General features: G+C 42.8%; 1 long non-coding RNA gene across 1 annotated transcript; it reads left to right on the top strand.

Moving 5' to 3' along the window:
* The first annotated feature begins 2,601 nt into the window (after nt 1–2,601).
* LOC111853552 (uncharacterized) lies at nt 2,602–21,221 on the top strand. The gene is made up of 3 exons (XR_002840480.1): nt 2,602–2,998; nt 10,613–10,693; nt 21,080–21,221. It is a non-coding gene; the product is annotated as an uncharacterized lncRNA (long non-coding RNA).
* Nucleotides 21,222–22,094: the final 873 nt, after the last annotated feature.

Below are 22,094 nucleotides of genomic sequence, written 5' to 3'. Positions count from 1 at the left end.
TCCGGCTGGTGTCTAATAATCATCATGAGTGAATTAGGCTACTGGGGGGGGGCTTCAGAATGGGGGCTCCAGGATAGGGAAGCGGGTTTTTCTTTGGCTCTCGCATCAGGACCCCCCCCGCTTTCATTCCTGCTGGTGGAACCAGTGGAGATAACAGGTACTGGAGATGCCGGCGTGCCGCCTGATTGGCCGCTGGCAGGCAGGAGATGAGGTCATGGGGGCCTCGCCTTGGCGACTCTGACTCATGTACGACGAGCGTCACGTCAGCATCCGGGGGACGGCGAGGGGCCAGAAACGCCTGAGATTGTCAATCAATAAAATGCTCCAGATCGAGGGCGGTGACTGGATAATCTGCTTATGGTGGCTGACTTATTTAGCACTCGGGAGGTTAAAAAAAAAGCTGGGAATTAAAGAAATGACAGCCATGATTATTTTCCCAAACTATTTCGCCACTTTTTTGTGTTCTAGCTACACGGTTACTAAATGAGAAATTTGGCGACCCTAAAACTCTGCAGGATGTCCAACATCGTTCCCTTTTTTTAAGCTGTCCTGCATCTTGGTTAGTTCCGCAAAGATATTATATAATATCACCCAGGAAACTAAACGGGCAACTGAAGATCTTTTTTTGCCCATTCTGCCGTGACCCTCCCAGTGAGACCTGTAGCATGATCAAAGGCGGGATGAATTCCTCACAGTCTGACCAACCTGCTCCTTTTAACAAAGGGCTGACTTTGTTTAGCGTAATTGTGATGTTGATGGTTCATTTAAGAGCAGCGATTATGTGTTATTGCGCGCTCATCTGTTGGGGACAATCGGTTACGCCGACGAGCAGCCCAGCCTCAGTAATCTCTGCGGTAAAGTGGAACATCCTTGTAAACCAGAAGCAAGACCCCTGCCCCCCCCTTGCCCATTCACCCATGCGGCACCATTCGATGGTGATCACAGTCACACGGTGCCCATGGGACAATCACAGGGTCCTCATAGGCTGGGTGACAGCCAATCAAGAGAAGCAGGACGCCAAAGCCCGTGAGGGTGGTCCCATTTGGTACTCAGCTCAGAGGCACTGGTAGTAACATCAGAGTGCTTTTCTGGTGTTAAATTAGCGATAGCTAGAGGCCCTTCCACATCCCCTTGCATCCCTGGTGATGTGACATCGGCGGACAGTGACAGCCAAAACCAAATACACATAATAAACCAATGTTCCCTAAACCCAGTCCTTAGGGTCCCCCCCCGGCCAGTCCACATCTTTTGCTCCCTCCCAGATCCCGACACACCTGTCTGGACTGGGAAGGGAAACGCTGCAATAATTGAAAGACATTAAAGATCGGGGGAGGGGAGGAGGCATTCGGGCGTGACTGATAAATACGCTGACTGGTGATCAGTGGAGCTTTCAAAGGGCAGCTGACCAGTCAAGCCTCTGCATCAGGTGACTATTTGGGCCCATTAATGTCAGCCTGTTGTGGTTTAAGGTTTCTATAGAGTTTTTTATGAAGGTTAATTTAGGCCGGAATCACGTAAGAAGAAAAAAAAAAGAGAGTTTGTGAAAATCACTGTGAAAAATATATAATCATAAGAGAACCATAAATTACGCTGTATGACTTAAAAATGCACTTTAACAAAATATCCTCTTTGTTTTTAAATTCCCTTTGTAAATTAACATGAATCGTGCTTCACAGTCCGCAAACATTAAGAAATGAATAAGTATGCGTATGTATACAAGAGACTGCATTTCTAACAGTGTACAATGACTTCAAATTGATCATGTAACAAACGTTTTTGTGTGTCAATTTACTTTGGGACTACAAAGAATAAAGAATCACAGTTTGAAAATTTGTTTTCATAGTTTTGTTTGGGGAAAAATCAAATCAGTGGTAAGCCAGCGAGGAGAAAAAAAGATGTAATTTATTCAAACGTCTTAAACATCTGAAGTATGATTTTTGTAAACTGGCCACCATTTTAGTACGACAGTCATGGGGCAGTCAGGGAAATCTGGGCTGCTTCCAGAACGGCCGGCTTAAATCCCAAATCTCCACGAAAAATCGACTCAGTGACTTGCCTGAGCTTCTAAAGTGGTCTTAAAGAGTCCTGATTAAATGTACTGGGGGAAAAAAAACAAATTATAAGAAGCAGAAATGTCTTCTATCTGTCCAACTTCACCAGGAATGTTTGCTATTGTAGAAATCAGATCCCTTAGAAGTTTACAAACAACCTTTATATTCCTATAATCCGGATTTTAACAGAGAAGTTTCTGTATTCTATTCTGGGTATAAATAATTAACAGAATAATATAATAAGTGAACAAATTGGAGGGGGCTGAGCTCAGAAAAAGGTAATCATGCATATTAGCTGTTTGCGAAAGTTAATGATTTAGTAGGGCCTGAGGGGTGGGGTGGGTCGGGGTGGGGGGGGGGGGGGTCTGACAGCCCGAGGGACTTTCAAGATTACTTCCATTTTCATATGGGAAACAAACTTCAACAACAACCTCGGTTTAATGTTTTTTGGCTGTTCGGGGTATTATTTCTGCATGCATCCCTCTACTGCACATGTGCACAACACATTTATAAAAAAAAACTCAACCAAGGCACCAAATGGAAGGAAAATTGTGTGCGTGCGTGAGAGAGAATTCGTGTGTCTGTGTTTCTGTCTCTGTGTCTGTGCGAGGAGATGATGGCATTGATTCACGAAAAAAAAAATTAAAAAAAAACACAGATAGGAGAAAAATCCAGGGGAAAAACAGGATTAATTACCCCCCAGCTACTTTGCGAGCCAAAGAAATGAATGTGCCGGTAAACCCAGCAGACCTCGCCTCACCGTTCTCTCTGTTCCCAGGCTGTGCTGAAACGCTCAGCGGAGCTGCCAAACTCGGCCGAGCACTGGCTGCCCACCCACCGCTAATTGGTTTCTGTCGTACCCAGAAAGCGGGCGAGGGGATTACAGACTCATCGACCTGGAGGAGACCATTAGGCGACAGGAGGAGAGAAATCCGGTCGGCGGAGCGGTAAGCATCTTCCGGTGCTGATAAGTTTGCCGCAACTCTTGTTAAGGTGCCGTGGTCGAGACTTGTGGATCCGAGTAAGACCACACCTCGCTCGGCGGCGAGGTCAAATTGGCTGGGATGGTGGTCGCTTCATGTCCCGGGGGGGGGGGGGGGGGGGGGGGGGGGCGGGGGACACAGTGTCAGTGGTTTTTAAAGTACCAGCCTCAGAGATGAAGATTAATGAGCAAGAGTGTGCCAAAGCTTTGCCAGCCGGAGACCATTAATAGCGTTCCCAAATTCAAACCATCCCAGCGGAGACATTTGAGGCCAGGCTAAAACAAAAAAAATGCCCAGGCGGAGAGTTTGGGCCTGGGGCTACAGGGGGTGCCCCCAGAGTCCCGGCAAAAACAGCATGCGGCTTTCGCATCCATCCCCACATCCTGAAAAATATCCAGCTGCACCAAGTGCTGTCTATAAAGATGCCCGACCGATAACGATATGTGAAGGAATATCAAAACAATAAAAATCAATAATTTTTCAAAAGCGGCTTCACACAAAGCAATTTGCAGTTTCACAAAAAAAAAAAAAACCCAATTTGTCGTGGGGAAATATAATGGCTTCTATCCAAAGCAACTCGCATAAACAGGCCGGCAAATTATCAACAAAAGTCTTGAGTTGAGTTCCTTGTTCCTTGTTTAAGTATAAAACACGAAGGTTTCTCCCGGGAATAAGACCAACACCCTCTTACTTCACATCCGATTCTGAACAGACTACCTGCTACCATTGTACCACTAATATCAGACAGATACAGTAATGTGCAAAAAAAACTGGCTTCTGTATTCAGACAGGAAGATGAGATAAAATGAGGTGCATTATGGGAAAAAAGGCTCGCGTGCTCTTTAGATGAGCGCGGCCACATTAACAGTGTAGCCAGCTGGTACGACTCAGTGACTGCTCCTGCGTAATGGTTTTTGCACGCTGTGGGCAACAGTCTGTCGGGGTGTACCGGGACGAGCACCGTAGGGGGGTCCGGGGGCTACTGTGAGGAGGTCTAGGTTTGCTAATGTTGCGGGAAAATGAAAACAGAAAGCGGCCTTCCTGTGGGTTTTTGTGGAAGTTATTAAAGAGGTATTCCAGAGGAGGGGTTTGTTATCGCTGTGTTTGATTTATCACCCTCAACTGGAAAATCCCACCAAAAAAATCCATCAATTCCAGGTGTATCCTTTCATGTATCCCCCAGGACAGAAGTGGAAGCACATTAGACTTTTTTCCCTGTTTCCCCTCTTATACGCTTCGTGAAGGAAAATATACGGCAATATTTTAATAATAAAATTCTGCTAATAGCTAACTGGAAGTAAAGGAGCATTTTTTAAAAGTAAATAGCTATTCAACACAAAGTAGTAAATTTGTCGTCTCAGTCTCGCTCTTGCCCCAGTCTGCGTTTACGATCCTAAGTCGATGGGAGACTCCGAAACGAAAGTTTTCCACATTTTGGGAAGAGTCTGGTGCTTCCCATCGCGCTCGACCCATCAGTCATGCCTGCTGTGGTGCATAAATGTTTGACAACTTTTTTTAAGTGCTATGAACTTGGCTAAAGCTGCATTTATCGTCATTGCATGCTAAAGACACAGAAATGCGGCAACTCTCATAGATAGCACCGCCGCGGCCTGAACAGCTATCAGAGGCTTGTTAGATGTGGGGCGCTGCAAGATGCAAGAAATGAAAAGGAGCCGTCGTCGTGTTTTACTGGCATTCTTACCTCAGTAAACCACGTTACAAGGATATTCCAAAGCCGTTGGTCTGTTTCCCGTTGGGAAGATATGCACCACATCAAACAAGCCTCCCATACTGAGTGCATGAAACATGCAGGGCGGAGAGGATCATTTACAATTAACGTTCGCCTTGCTAGTCATCTGCCATTTTTATTTCTCAGTTAAGCAGACAGGGTTTCGTTTACAAGTCGAGGTAAACAGAATAATGTGGACGGACCCCTGCAGACTTGGATTAAAAGCTGGCCCTGGACTTTAAGGTGACCCCCACGGTAGATTTTGAATGAAGGAGCTTGAGGGCTTAGTGGTCCTTAAGAAAGTGGTACAAATCATTCATAAACATCACAGGAAACAAAAGTTAAGTTACAGTATTAGAATTAATTCCTAAACACACATTCTATACAGAGGGTCTCCTGTCTGGACCCTGATCTATCCGTCAGTGAACCCTGTGCTGCAGGAACCAAAACTTCTGGCTATATGACAAATTTGTGTCTACATATGCTGTTTGTGTATATATCGTTCTGGTTCAGAAACGTATAACCATACATTATATTACTCATATGTAAAGGCTAATAGTTTGATTAATGTTGTCAATTAATTTTCATTCAGTTCATTTATATTACTGAAAAGAAAAAGGCATGTGTATATATAGTTCTGACCTAAATGTGCATGTAATGACAGCATGCATAAGGGCTTCGTCTCAGCACGCATACAGGCATGGCTGAAAAAGTCCGCCGTTTCAGGAAACGGATCCTCTGCGGTTTAGGAAGCAATAGGTCTTTGTTTACTTAAGTGAAATAAATGTGTGCTTTTTGGATTTTTTTTTTTTAAAGATTGATTTTTATCTCCGTCGGTTTAAAAAAAAAAAAATTCAGTTTAAACAGGTGTCGTTATTGTTACTGTACTTTTGAATTTTAGGAGGCTTCTGTTTATTTTACTTAATGTATCGTAATAATTAGCTTTCCAATAGCCGCATTCACATTAAAAAAGCATTTTCAAATCCGTGCGTGGCTTTTACCTATACATAGACCTTTCTTATTGTGAAACATATGCATAGCATTATCGCATCCAAAAGGAAATTCAATAAAACTCTTTGTAAAGCAATGTCTTTTTCCATTAAAACCTTTACTTATTTTTAATTATAATTAATATATATTTTAACTCATTCTTAGTTTTCGATTACATTAATAATCTCTCTTAAAAGTATTTCTCTTCGCGCACGATGACGTAAACGGCTTATTAATATTTTATGCACAAAAACAAAAGGTAACATTGTTAAGCTTTAATTTGCAGAAGCGCTTCTCCTTTGAAAGCGTCCATCCGTCACATGATCCTTGAGAGGGCGACGCGCGTCTGTCTGGGCGTTACGCACCTACCACTGGCGAATGGGTAAATGGCGGTAAATACGGTAAATGCAATAAAGCGATCACACCAAACAGACAGGGTTAAAAAATGGACAATGTATGCAGTAATACGACGCATCAGTAGTGAGATCGGAATAAACACCGACCTGCCAATTAATACGTTAATGTTTGGGCAATCAGTGGAGTACAGTACCATAAAATATTTCAAGAGAGCCGATTATATTCTAACACTGAGATACTGAGATCAGGGATGCTCAAAACGCAAATCAGTCTTTTTTTTCTTTAATAGGCATTTGCTTTTTTTCCACAAAACACTAACAGAAGTAATTTATTGTTTACTATTAACAACATTTTAATAATAATTTCAATTTTCTTAACATATTTAAATAAATACCTTGAACAGTGTGATGTTCTTATAAATAAAAATATGACACTTGAAGTACTATCTGAAGCTAATCCTGGCTTAAAAAGAGTTTCTGGATTAGATATCTCAAACATTTTTAGCATGTTCATAAATATTATACCTTATGTATGCAAGGGTTTGTGTGCGGCAGACAGTCGTTATTAACTAGGCTGTTTAAGCATCACTGCTGTGCTCAAGACTCGGCGGAACGACTATCGTTCAGTATCTTTAACAGCTTTAACAACATGCTGCCTAACCGGAGAATGTGTTCACATGTTTCAGGTCACAAGGCCAGCTGTTTAACCATTACGCTACCTGCCAGTTGGCGACGATCCTCTCTACCGATTGTAATCATCCGTGATATTCCCTACCCTCTCACCCCGACCATGTTTCTGGCTTTCCAGCTTCGATGGAGAGTGGTCCGCACCTGGGGTCACCCTTAACAACATCTGTAACATGACCACAAAACAGCCTCTCTCACACGCTCTCATTAGTCAGTGAAAGGAAATGAAAATTCAGTAAAAACCCAAAGCATCATTTAGCACTATAAAAATATACTTGGAAGGACAAAAGGGCTAGTAAAATAGGCTGGACAAAAACCAGAGATTCCATTCAATTCCTCCAGATGGCCCAATGAACTCCTAAAGCAAATTACTTTGGTCCAGACCCTATTTATAGAAGATGACGTGAAACAAAAGATATGGACACGTAAACATGTATTTTGTGCCGAGTTGTCGTCGTGTATGAATGCGTGAAATGCCATGCTTGGCGTGTAAGTAATGGTTCTATTTAAAATGATGGTTGTGGTAAGTCAAAGCTGAAATCCGTGTTGGAAGCACAGTATGAGTTACACCCAGGACGGGATTGTCCTCGGCGCTGGGTCTTCTGACCAGCACAAAAGGAGCGAGGGGTACCTGGACGAAGCCCTTTTTATGGCTAGGAGAAGAGACCCTCCACCCACTTGAACGCATTCAAGTGACAACAGTTGCCATCAAGATGCTCCAGAATGAAATTCTAACACATTCCAGTGAAATATAATTATCTTTTATTCCGCTGAATTATTTTAAATTCCAAATTAATAAAATGAGAGGGGGTGACATCCAGAAGAGAATAAAAGGCAGGAAAGTATTCCAACTTAAAAAAAAAAAGCAATTGTTTAAATACAAATTTACAAATAGACTCAGAGAAGTTTGTAGACTCATGTATGTCCCTAGGCCATTCACTGATGGCCGTCCTTCTCGTGCTGTGACTTGCTAAGGCTACAGGAAAAATGCCCGCCAAACACCTTTGTATATTATGTTTGGAAAGCACTGGGAACAAATGGAACATGCCACGTCCCATAAGAACCCCCTCCCCCCCAGCCCATATTTAAAAAAGGTCCCCTACACCATTCCCTACGTTAATTTATTTTATTTCTCGTTCTATTTGGTTAGGGGCATCATAAAATACGAACAGCCAGTTGGCACTCCGAACTGTTCATTTAAGTATACATCACTTTAATCACAGAAGGTCTGTTAGGAAAACAAAACACTTAATCAACTTATGTTTGAAGGCCCTGGGGAGGCCAAAACAAGGCCCAAACGGGCATAAAAACCCATTGTACCCCATGCTAAAGGACAAGGAGGGACAGAGAAACTTCAGCTTGGGTTTTATATGGATTTTTTTCCATTTCCTCAGTAAAAATGTTGCCTTTGTCCACAAGACTCCAGAGTACTATGTACTGGATGCCTGCACTCGTACTGTACCTGTAAAAAATATATAAAAAACCACCCAGTGCACCAATTGTCATTACCGTACATTTTCTCCTCGCGACGTCATTGGCTCACACGTGAAATAAGATATCGTATGTCTTCTCCCTCCGTCGCAGCTGTTGAGATTTTTTTTGCCAAGAACTCCATTGGACTCAAGCTACATGTTTGACGAAAAAAAAATGCACGAGCTACACAGTTACACAATGTTTATTTGATTAGCTATCGACTTTGCGGGCAAAATAGCACTGACAAAGATCTTTGTTACGGGCGTGCGTTTAAAAGAGAGCGAGCGACCAGTAATCGATTGGGTCTGGGTCTGCTCCCCCGAGGCTCGTCGACTGAGCTGGGTTTGTGGAAAGTGTCTTATGTGACACTGCTGTCAACGGGGATCATGTCAGCTTCATTTCGGTTTCTCCATGTTGCCATTACGGCTGCAACTGGCAATTTCTGTAATTTCTTCCCGTGGATCCAAAGCCTGCAAACGATTAATGTATTCTGTTATGCGGTGGCATTGCTATCAAATTCAATTTTCACAGCCTGTAGCTATGATTTTGCTACTGCATCCATTTTTTGGAGGCAAAAATGTATGCCGATGGTATATTGCAATAGGTACAATTAAAATTAAAATAAACAAGCACAACCTGTAGAGTAACACTAGTCTATCACATTCTTTCATTCGTCTTCCATCCATGGAAGCCAGGGACTGAAGGCTGGGGAATATAGAACAGGATGCTTTGAGGTATTTGACAGTAATATATAAATCCATCTTCCAGCTGTTTTTCCACTCAGAGTTGCATTGGGGCTGGGAGGCTCTTGGACCATTTATATGCCTCTTTTTATTAGCTATTGCAATATGTTTTGTATCCTATAAATTTGTTCTATAATATTAATTTGTTATATTTTATTTTATATTCTATATTATTATTTTTTTTCCTATTACACATATTTTTAAAATATAAAAAAAATTAAAAAAAAGAAATTAAAATTTAATTTTATATTATAATATTATATTATCTATTTCTGCCGATAAACTGCAAATCATAGGCAACGCAGTACATTCCAGATTGGCTGTTTTGTTGTTGTTTTCCCAAAGAAGTAGAGTCTTGTCGCTCTCATTTTCCTCCCCCACCAATCATAGCCTCTAAAAGCTACGTATACCATCTATAAACGGTATTTAATGTTATGTTTTGCTTGTTCTGAGAACCACATCGAATTGTTAACGTATCACTGACGTAAAGCCTGACCTTATGAGGAAAACTTTTAAGTGTAACTGGTGTCTATATCAGAATTATTAAATATATGTCTACTGAATAGCTATATAATTGATACAGTACATACAATTGCTAATGTATAATTTATTCATACAGTATATAAAATATATGAATGTTATATATTGTATAAAGAATCAAAAAAATGTCTACTAAGCAACAATAATAGTAACATACAACAATATGTTGCGATGCTGTAATATTTGGTGTCGGCTGCGTTGTGTCCTACTGGGACACACTGACTCATTCTCTGTTCTCTAGAAAAGCTCCGTGGGATGTGTGATACTGTGCATCCTCGCAGTGTAATGCGATTTAGGGTACTGTTAATTAATGCAGTAATTTGCTCTGAGGTCATGGCGTCTTCGTCGTGTAGTCTCTTCGGGAGACAGGCATGACTCAGAACTCAGAAGTTTCATTATCAAAGTACTGGCATGAGGGCTTATGGGAAAAAAACCAACCTCTTTATGGGCCATCAGGACGTCATTAGCGTCAGGCAGGGTCTTGGAACGCGCTCCTTCGCTTGGCTGTCCACATCTTGTACATTCGAGCTAAAGTTGAGCTATCAAGCATGAGGAGCACTCCGATTTGTCCCAAGACTGAAGGTGCGCTGGGCCAGCTAGCGAGAATTGCATTAGCGAGCTAACATATAGAGAATATGGCGGGATCATACATACAGTTTTGTCTAAATAAACTTTCAGAAAAGTCTCGCCGTGAGAAATAAACAGCAGAGGGGCTGAGAAAACGTCAGGCTTCATGTTGAAAAATGATTGGCAGTGGGAACCAACAGAAATGTTCCCCATTTATGTAATGTCAATAATGTCAATTTTAATATTTACTGCAGTGTTTTGACTTAATAAAATCCACTATTTCCCTCTCCTGATGAATAATTTTATTTCCAAACAAATGCCAATTAAAATAAGTATTTTATTTTTGGATGACACAAGTTGCCCGTAGGACATTGCTAAAATTTCACTCAATGTCATACTGTCATATATTTAATTATCTTCTGCATTGTCAAATTAGCAAAGGTTAAGCAACTAAATAGACAATTAATGTTTTTTTTTTTTTACTCAAATGCAGCCAGAGCATTGAAAGCCAGCCTGTATCTACACTGTGTGAGGAGACTTTAAAAGGTTACAGAGTTCACGGCATCCAAGGGTGGTAAGTTATGGAACACATAGGCACCGCTAACTGCTAATCCCCTCCTTTTCACTGGATCATAGGTGTCAGATTCATTATTTGACAGGCAGAGTGTTTATTGTGGTTTTTTTCACCAATATCAGTGCCCTGCTAACTAAAATGCATGCGTGAATGGGAATGTGACTATGCAAAGAGACATTTTGTCCGAAAAACATAATCATATTCTTCACACACATATAGGTATAAAAGACAGACGATTAGCTAATAACCAAGCCGGCGAAATAGGATATGTTAGATTTTACGCTGAAGAATATTATTCAAGATAATTACACATTACGCATTTTTGTAATTATTGCCTACAAACCCAATAAAAACTCAAACTCAATATACAGCTTCAGTTTTTTTTTTTTGTTAATTTTTACCTTCTACATTTCATTTAGCTTTAGGGTACAAATCTGTGAAATATATTAAAATAAGCAAACCTGCTTTCATACTTACGTGAGCAACCCTCTGGGAGAAGTGAGCCGCATCTTTTTCCCTCTCAAATCAAAGCTTGTCTGTATTTTAAGGCATATACATGCATAATTTTTTGTTATAGACAAAAAGGAGAAATAAAACATTTCTCCAGCAATTACTTTACATAACTATTACTTGAATCCAGTTTTTTATAATTAACGAGACTAACAATAATTTCCTTGCAGTCTCTAGTAGTATCAGGCCATCCATGTTGCTAGAGTTGAGCTCCAAACCCATCTGCCTAGCATTACCATCACAGTCCTGGCTCTGCCAAACACAGTGTAGCATTAGACAGACCTAATGTGGAAAATTAGATTGAACGGCAATAAAGACAATCCATTGGACGAACCAGTTGCCTCGTCTTTCCTTCCCTTACTAACGGCTCTTGTTGTAGAGTTTTTGCAGGAAGACGTCTATTGAAGACAGGCTAACACAAGGCAGATGCCTCAGCGCTTGGCACCGTGAAAGGTTGCGGAGGGGGTCTGAGTAATGGTTTTGTTCTCAGACACTACCACTGTCGTGATTTTCCTGCAAAAGCGCTAGTCTCGGTTCTGCCCGCGTTGCAGGCTCCCAGAAGCCTGTCGGTGGAGAGCTAATACGCACCATCTGACACCTGTCAAAACAGAGGTTGCTTGTCAAGCATCGGGGCCCGTCGGCTTTCAGGGTCTGCCTGTGGCCAGCTCGCTTTGGCTGCTTTCCAGTCCTTCCTCCACCCAACGTCGCCCCAAACCCACCTATAGCCATTTTACTGTCTTGCTCCGCAGTTACCAGAAGACACAGGCATCCCCAAAACTGCAGACCAATCCGTTAGAACTTTGACCCGCCGTTCTCCGGCAAGGTCCGCGAAAAGTCTGCGCTGGCTTTGCGCCTTGGCCATTACGTCTAATGCCAGGTTGTCAAAACGTGTTCTGACACGGATTTCCACTGGATTTCCACTGGATTTCCACTGGCTAATAGCTATTTGTAAACTGACGGTTCTTGTTTGTGTGTGAGGTTTTTGCTTAAAATATGCCTGCAGTTTCAGGTATTTGTTCTTGTGTTGCAATTTCAACAGATAATAAACAAAAAATGGAACAATACATGCATTTGTTACAGGCAAATAGTGCCGACGGAAGTGCCGGGGTGCCGCAAAATGATGGCCACAATTATTGACTTGCACAGTCCTTCTAAGTCACCCATAATGCAATTGATCGTGTCCATGTAACACATCACTTAATTATATTCCCTCTCTTACACTCAGGCCATCTCTGAGATTTATTATTTATCTTGTGTGCCTTGCCATTTCCAACTGTGTCACTTCCTATTTTGTCATTTTACCGAAATCAAGATGCATGCGAGAGAGTGACTATTCCAGGTTGTTATATCACACTCCCACCCCCCACGCAAAAGAAAAACACCCTGTATTGCTTTGGTGTGGGTCTGGGTGAGTTATCTGCCCCTGGCATGCTGCCCCATCAGGGCATTTTGTTGGCATTGCAGAGAGTTGCCTTAAGGGAGTGATTCCCAATCTGGTCCTCGGGAACCTACAGACAGTCCATGTTTTTGCTCCCTCCCACCCTGAGCTGGGAGGGAGCAAAAATGTGGACCGTCTGGCAGGGAGCTAAACAAAAACATGGACCAACTGTGGGTCCCTGAGGAGCAGATTGGGAAACACTCCTTTAAGCGATCACTACACTGCAGGAACCAGATGCATCACCAAGGAGACGGGAGATTGCTGGATGTGATGTGTGATCTGGGATTGTCCTCTTGGTGAAAAGTAAAATAGCTTAATCAATATCCATTTTACACCTGCTGGAGTTCTCAGTCAATAGACATGGCTATTACAGTACAGTGATATTTTTTATTTATAGACTGCATGACAGCAATTTACATGGCATTCTAGCACACAGACTCTATTCTGCGTGACGTCTATATGTATAATTACACGAGCCATACAAAATGAAAAAACAGCTCAGCTCAGTCCAACTCGACTACCATAATTTTAGGGTAGCAGTTTTAGGATATTTGTTTTCTTTTAATTTTTAAGATAAAATTACCTAATTATTGCATTATCATTATTATTGTCATCATTATTACTGTTATTATTATTATTAGAAGTAGTATTATATTGTATGATCAGTATAGTAATTACTTTTTATTAGAACATTATTATTATTATTATTATTATTATTATTATGTATAATGTCTGTTAATAAACTGGGAAATTAGAAACAATATTACATTTGAATAACTTCTTGGATGAAAATGCAAAAGCTTTCATTTTATAGGTTGTTTTTTTGCAAAAAGTGAGCAAAACGCTTTTCTGAGACAACATTGGCTGACATTGAGGCTGTATGAAAAGGGGAAGGTGGTTTTAGTGACGCGATGGACTGTAAATAAAGCGACGAGGCTGGTGGCACCTGGACTCCATTTCCGGCGTTTTCTGCGCTGCCTGACCCTTGCAGGCGTGTCGCAAAGCTTCCATCCGTCACGCATGTAGGGTCATTTTCTGGGAGCACAGTTTAACCTGTTCGCCACTTCAGATAGCCTTTCCCCCTTGAAGACGACCACTGTAACATGTCTCCCGCTTCCTCCGCGGGGCAATCACACATGAAAGGAGAGTAGTAGAGTAGTAATAGACTTAACATACATCCCAAATGACCAGTCCTCTTCAAAGAAATGATCAAAAATCACCCAGAAGAATTAGATCCCAACTGTTGAATGAATAACCTTAGATATGAAATACGGCACTTGGCTTATGAAGACCTGTGGCAAAGCCCACTGATCTTCCTTTTGCCTGCAGAAGAACTCTGGCTCTGATAGGCTGATGTAAGAATGCTGGGGATTTCAGCTTGGTCATTGGCTACTATTTGATCATATTGGAATAGTGGTGTATGTGTGTGTGTGTGGTGGGTGAGCTTCAGGAAAGTTACAGCCAATTACAGCAAGCAACCTTTGAAAATCCTTTGATTGGTGCCTGTCGTTTCCAGCGTGCCCCCGGCGGCAGCAGCCACGTCGGAATCGGCTCGCCAGCTTTTCCCACTTAACGGCACGTGCGTTTCATTTGTTTGGGAAGAAAAAAATGCAATAATTGTTGCATGGAGATGCGACACTTATCCTGGAATGGTTTAAAACTCAATTACGGAAATGACAAAAAAACAGGCCACTCTTTTTCATTACAAAATACCTCCTCTGACTTCATTTCTATATCATTTGGCTAAGAACTAGAGGCATTTTTCTTTAATTAAATGTGCATACTTAAAGGAAGACATGAGCCTTGAGTGAAAGATGGGATTCAAGGTATCGCTAGCTAAAGTGCTTTAGAGTTTTAGGGGTATGGTTCATTTTCAGCAAATCTATTTAAAGCACACTGCACACCAGCAATCCCTTCTCACAAAATGTTCTGCATTCTTTTTAGAATAGTTGTGCTCAGTACCAAGAAATGGCGCTTTAAGGATGTACTCACACTCGGTGACTCGTACCATTCCCCAGCACGTTGGACACCCAAAATCCACTTTGTTTGACTGGTGTGGTCACTCCGTACCTCTTGAAGAAGTGCACTGGGGCACAGTTCAGTTGGACTCGCACGGTGCACGTCTAGTGTGATCGCTAACTGTGTCCAGACGCAGAACACAGGCGTAATGTCAGTTATGCAACTGACACACACACGTACATATGTACACTATACAGGAACTGCGCCAGGAAGGGATGGATCGGATAGCGGCAAATATTTAACAATTATTGCAGCAAAAGAATCACTTTGATCTATAGCAGAGGTGCAGTGTTTGCAGTGGAGAGAATCCAGGAACAACTGGATGCAACACATGACATATACCTGAAACTGCATGCATATTTGGTAAAATACACAACTATTTTCTGTAGCACAATTAAATGAAAATCCCTACATTGCATACTCGGTAAATGTATAAGAGGGCCGGGTGTCATCATGACCAAAAAGACTCCAAATTAGCCGCAAATTAAGGCCATTAATTATGAATTCTATTGCACTGCGCATCAAAAGTGCTTTTCTTCCTATGTTTTCTTCAGCACAAAAAGTTGCACGGTGATGATGAAAGGGTGCTCCGGGCTGGAATGTTAAGCGCAAGCTGAGCACAAGCCAGTGGGGCAGTGGGGAGGGGGGACACCGTGCTCGGGTAAGGTATAAGGTAACTGGACCAAGTGTGAGTACGTCCTAAGGGAAGTAGCTAAATGTGAGGAGATTCCAGTGCAATAGGGTGCCTGGCCTGACTGGCTTACAGTGTTGCCCAGCAACATGTTGGTCTCCATTTTACAAAAAATAGCATATGCCTGGAAATAAGAAGCCTTAATGGGTGTCAATGATGTTACCTTGTGGTTTAACTGGGAGAAGACAGGACAATCGCTTCACCAGCTGAGCTGAGGGCAGACAGGGGATGGCAGTGTGTTAAGTGCTTGCTGAGAGGCGGTCAGACGGAGTTCGGGAGTCTGTGTACTTTGGGAGTTAATAATGAAGTGCAGAGGTGTGCCGTCCCAGAATGGGAACACAAAAAACCAGCAAACAAATAAACAAAACGAACAAACAACCATGAACTGGCAGTAATGTAACATTTGAACCAAAAATATAGCTGTGAGCCCATATTGAGTTGATTTGTTTGAAATCTATGATTTTCTGGCCCTGTTTTTCTTGATTGTTTTGTCATTTATAAAAACCACAAGTCATTTAAAGAAACGTTGGCGTTCTCATATATGATGTTCGTCTGGTTTTCCGTTTGGGCGCCTCCACATGGATCGCTTCTTTCCAGCAGAAGATCTTGCTGAAATAGCCAGTATTGCATGTTCATATGCGTGTCGCCGTTTTGTCCGGTGCCGTTCTTTTAACTTTCGGCGGGTAATTGACTAAACTTCACCACGCAGTGTCTTGTTTGTCGACCACAGTGATGCCGACCAAAGAGCCGCGCACCCCAGGAGACTTTATACACCCTCAGGAGGCAAAAACGAAGGGGTGGTTAGTCGTTGTGTACAGTCAATGGGGGCAGCTCAGCAGGGCTGGCTGTGACTCTGAAAACATCGTTGTGACTCTCCCCCCTGCACCCCCCCCCGCAGTATTCATCCATGCTCTGTTGAGCAGCTAAGAACGCGATGTGTGGATAATGGGAACTGTTAATGTGGGGGGGGGTTTGTTGTTAGCAAAGAAAGCGGGAATAAGGATCGGGATGTGTGCCAGAGTAGGGCCTTCTCTGAGGCGAAACCCCCACTGCCGCCCTCCCGCCCCCCAGCCTTCGTTGCCCAACATGTAGCCGTTAATTAAACCCCCCCTCCCGTGCTACTTGCTTCTCCTCTTTTCAATGGAGCCTCTGTCATGGTGGTTTTTCATCTGCTCATTGCCTCCTGTTCTGTGGCCATCCATGAGCAGTCCACTAGCTGGGGGGGGGCGGGGGGGGGGCGCTATGAAAGAGTGACAGAGGGGACTTGTGTGATGCTCGTGGTGTGTGGGCGCCACCTTGCAGACGACCTGACATGTCAGAGGCCCTGGTTGGTGGGAGACCACCCACCCCCCCCCCCCTACCATTCCAGATGCACCGCCTTCCTGGGGGTGTCAGACTCCACCACACAAATGACAAATGGGGGATCAAACAAGCGGCAATAAACATAAACGGGATCAGAACGTTGCAAACAGAAATGCAGATGTGTGAAGGACAAACTACAGGCTCACGGACCAAAGAAAGGACAGCCGTCCATAGTAAACGAGCCAGACTCCTCACCACCAAATCAAGCCGGCTATGAAACGGACCTGAACAGCAGTTCGCTCCATCTGACATTGCAGACGAAGCCGCACCCCTGAAGTAACGACTCCATCCCACACACTGAGCTATGGTGCGTTTAGATTCAGATTTCCTTTTCTTGTAATTGTTTTAGCTATTCTCATTCATAAAAAAACTAAATACTGCTCCTCAGACCTAACCGTTTCTTAATAGACAATAGACAAATACACAAATATCGCAATAAATAGAAAAATATCCCAATATATATATGTATAAACAGTCGAATAAATATATACAAGAAGGATAGTTGGCAAAGTGTCCAGTGTTAAAATGTGCAGTGTTAAAATGTCCAGTGTTAAAATGTCCAGTGTTAATGTGTCTAGTGCTAAAGTGACCAGTATTAACGCAATTTTTTTTTATAATTAGCATGTTGGGAAACTAAGAATTCAAGGTTTCCGAAGCTTTATTGTCATTTGTACAAGTACAATGAGATACTTGTTTGTGTTCCTCCCAACATATAACAATGAAGGACAATAAATAGCACTAGTAGAATATCGCACAAAAACACACATACAATATCCATACAATACACATACAGTACATAATAATACACAAGTAAGACAACAAGGTTGAGCCCTGCTTTCAGTCTGTCAGCGCGAGGCGTCCACCGACTATGAGCATCGCCCCGCCCCAGCATTATCCCCTCTGACGCATTCCTTCCACTTACGTAACGCTCCCCCCTCAGTGGCCCGCATTAAAATTCATGCGCTTTATATATCAACATGCAATAACGTGCAAATTGTAGCGCCAAATAAAAATAACCGCAGTGTTCTTGTGGTTATGATTAATTGGGTAAATGATGCAAGTTTGCGGCCGGTAATTAAAATGAAGAATCGAGTGAGCGTTATCATATCGATTAACCTTTGCAGGCCGAGGGGGGGGGGGCGTGTAAAATGAGGGGGACCACCACAGACATAGTAATTCTAATATGTAAATCGCTGGCAAACGCTCTCTATAAATACTTCAGGCTTGTTTGCAGCACATGGATATTTCCCCTTTTGCCTCCATAAACTCCGGTTTATATGATGAGTCTTTCGGAGCCTTTCGAAACAATCGCTCGCAGTCAGCAGTCGTTGGCCTTTTGGGGCGATCCGCCGTCAGCGTTAAATTCCGAAGGCGTAAATGTGGCGGGCGGGGGGTGGTCGCAGACCGCGAAGATAATGAATGCAGTGATTCCATCGAACGCGTTGTTTCGGGGGGGATGAATGCGATGTGCTTTAACACCACATGTGCTGTGTTAGCAGAGGAGTGCAGTGTGAAGCGTGCTTTAAATAAAACACGGGTGGGGGTAGAACTTGGGTCATGAGAGGAGGGGGGGACAGAGGGGCACGTTCGGGTCATAAGTCTCCTTGACAGGCCAGTGGCGTCGGGCGTCCGAGAATATGGCATTCCGGAATGGACGTGGGAGCCTGCTGGAGAGGATGGCACAGCTCCCCATCACATCTGGACTGGAACCAGACACCGTGGCAGGTTCCAGGGGTCAAAGGTCAGCGGGGCGTGTACCGTGATCGGAAGCCTGAGACCCTGGGCCTTGAATGTATAGTCATGGTTTAAGTGCACTGACCTGCAATTTTGCGTTGGTCTTTTTCTTTCATGAGGATGACCTTTGAGGATGTGCCCTCTCTGCTTTTCTGGTTTTGCCGTGCGATATAAATTCCATGTCGGGAATTATGGATTCTGTCATACATCCCGAGGTTGTGCGTGAGATGTGCAAGAGGGAACTGACATTCACCTGGATGCAAAAGGTGAATGGAGCAACATTTCTAACATTTTTAATAAATTTCCTGTCATGGCCACACACACACACACACACACATGTCGGATAAACATATCTTTATGGGAACCGCTCATTCATTTCTATGGGAAAGATGTTAACGCTAACTTTGACAACCTTAACCCAGGAAACTGGTCCCCATAAGGGAAAAAAAGAGTATTCATCACGTTGTGGACACACACACACACACACACACACACACATACATATATGCACACACAGATGAAGGGATCTAGATTAATACCAAACTAAAAAATGTTCTGCTGCTCTGGTATATTCATAGTACAGGCCTGTTTATTTATGACAGACATAGCATATACTTTATAATCAACACAAATATCTATCAAATATGAGTCACTAAAAACAAAGAGGACAAAAGAATTATGGTAATTATATCTTTAATTAAAGTGTGTGTTTTTTCCTGCTTTGCATAATCAGACGTTTTTCTTTGGGCTTGGGCTAATTTGCCTCTCTTCTGTATGAAATAGATTTTTTTTTGGGGGGGGCAGCAACGTGGGGATCTCCACGGCGACGGGTCCAGGGATCCTGCTTCCAGGCGCCGTTAACATCGATCGCAGCGGCTCCCTCACACTCACAGGCGATCAAATTCAACATTACTGAATCTGCTCTCTGGCCAAAGGGAAGTTAGCGATGGGAAGTTAGCAATGGGAAGTTAGCGATGGGAAGTTAGCAATGGGAAGTTAGCCTGGACCGTGCAGGGCAGAGGGGGGCGGCCTTACAGTGCAATAAACCAGAGCTGCCTCATCAGCACAACTATCCTGCTTCTCTTTCACAGGTTCAGCTGATGAACCAAAGAGGGGCCGTCCACGTTGTTTAGTGAGCATTTAATAGCCTGCGGGGCTGGAGCATGCCGCAAAGACTTTCATCTACTGGTTTAAGCAGCCTTGGTGGTACAGCTACAAAACAATGGCAACTGACTGCAGCCCCAGTTCCATCTCCAGCAGCAAACCGCTCACAACAAACCCACAAATAACTTCAGCCTCATTAGAAAGCTGAACGTGTCAGGTCGCTTAGGATGACAGACACACAGGCTGAGTCCGCTGGCATTCCGAATTTCTATTACCTGCTTCTCTTTACCCATAAAAATATATCTCAGCATAAAAATATATTTCCCTTTACTGGAAATCTCAATATATTACATGTGGATCGCTTTAGAACACTGTTTCAGAAATTAAAATTCCAGCGATAAAGACAAGAAATTCGATCGTGTTTACTTATGGACCTATTTTTTTAACAGGTTGGAATGTTGTCTTTGGACTTCTTCCACCTTGATGTCCAGTTCAGGGTTTGTACAGCCCTTCATTGTAATCCACAAAATCCCAGCGAGGTCACAAGTGCACAGTTTACCTTTCAGATGCCGCTGTTGGGTTCATTTTATCTATTTGTTTTGCTAATGTAGTACATGAGCAAATCGGAGCTGTTAGCAATTTCCAAGAACACTTTAAAAGGACTGGCTAGCTTTGGCTCTGTGTACCTTAATTACCAAAGTGCTTAGCAACAGTGAGGTCAACACTGGCCCTTCTAGGACCCTGGGGGGACAAATGCAGAATTAAGAATATAATTGTAATGGAGGACTTGCTTTTGAGTACGCAAGAAGTTAGCGTGCCATTTTCTCGGCGGCGACAAGTGGTGCAACGCACAGCGCAATCTGGGTTCCCTCGGTCCCCATACGATTTGTAGCTAATTAAATTCACTTTTAAAAACCCTTCTTGGTCTTCATCTCATACCATCCTGGGACGCATTCCAGAATGCATCGAAAGCTCGACGACAGTGTGCTAGCCGCACAGATTCAAAATGCTTTCATTGTCACAGAGTCAACGGGAGTAGTCTGTGTGTTTGGCCGGACTGGCGGAAATCTAGTATTTGTAGCCCAGGTGTCTCCGAGCTCCTGGTGTAATGTAATCATGCCCTGTCCAGACTAACACATAATTACGAGCTGCTTGCTATTGATGGTAAAGGGTATGACCCTACTGTGGTAAATATTTGTTATAGCTACACTTTTCATCGCTGCCATTGAGCCAGCTGGGCTGAGAGATGTATGGTGTGTCTGACATCCGATCGGCCAGGTTGCCAACCTTCCCACAGGAACGTTTTGCTTAAAGCGACTTTTTTTTGTTTTTTTTTTACTTTTTCATGAGAGAAAACCTGGATTTCTGACTCAATAAAGCATCGAATATTCTTTCCCGAAATTGCTGATTGCGCAATGATAAGGCACCGATGACTTACTCGAGAAATTATTCTGATTTCAGATAATTTATGATTTATGATTGGTTGATATCTGGAGAATAAATGTTTTTGTGCCTTTTTTCATCTCAGTTTAGGATGTCCTGAGAGGAGCAGAATGAAGACAAAGAGGAACTTCTCTGTGACGCTGCAGGGATCTATTTTTTGGATCCAACTGAGGGTTCCGAAAACATTTTCTTACTAAAAATGTGAATAAAGACGCTGAGAAAGTGAATATGAAGAATGTGATTCTTAGCAGTAGGTATTATCTTTAGCGTTGCAGTGATCTCCGTTTTATGTGGGGGAACCAGGACAGAAAAACCAGGGATCTTGTTACAATATTCCGCTTCCCTGTATCCCTCCCTCCTTGGGATTCCTGGGTGGGGTAACCATGGCGGCTGCGGTTTCTTGCTCTTTGAAGGACAGCCAGTGACAGCAAATGCCGGCCCCTCGCTCTCGATGGCACAGCTGTCCCTGGAACCCTCTGTCTCGGCGAAGCAGATACGCATGGGGGGGGTGGGGGGTGAACGCGAGCGCAGTGATCTCACTGCGCTTTAATGCAGTGCATAGCTATTTCCTCTATTTCCCAGGTATGTGCAGCTGTTGCCATAGCTGGGTTATTTACTCAAGCCAAAGTCATCAAATAGTGGCACTCAGAGGTTAAGGAACACTTGGGATTAAGCTTTTCATGTTGATTCTGCTAAGTACAGACTGCAGACCGATATAACCCTTCTACAGCTCAATTACTCATTGAATTCTATTCAGCTTCTGTACCAAGCATCATCATCATCATCATCATCATCATTATCATTATTATTATTATTATTATTATTATACATAAAGTATATATATATATATATATATCAAATATTAATATTTATTAATTGAATAACAATATATTATTCATAATCATTTTCTTTGGGGGGGGGGGGGGGGTTTGTGATGGGATTTATTTTTGTAATGTTGACCAATTCACATATATTAGAGAGAGAGAGAGAGAGAGAGAGAGAGAGCACTGTGCAAAAGACGTAGGCAAAGAAAACATAATTTAACAGTACAACTTATGCAAGTTGTACTTGCATAAGTACAACTTGCATAAGTTCTATGA

The sequence above is a fragment of the Paramormyrops kingsleyae genome, chromosome 21, assembly GCF_048594095.1.
Source record: "Paramormyrops kingsleyae isolate MSU_618 chromosome 21, PKINGS_0.4, whole genome shotgun sequence".
In the NCBI taxonomy this organism is placed as follows: domain Eukaryota; kingdom Metazoa; phylum Chordata; class Actinopteri; order Osteoglossiformes; family Mormyridae; genus Paramormyrops; species Paramormyrops kingsleyae.
This window is presented reverse-complemented; position numbering and strand designations above follow the sequence as displayed.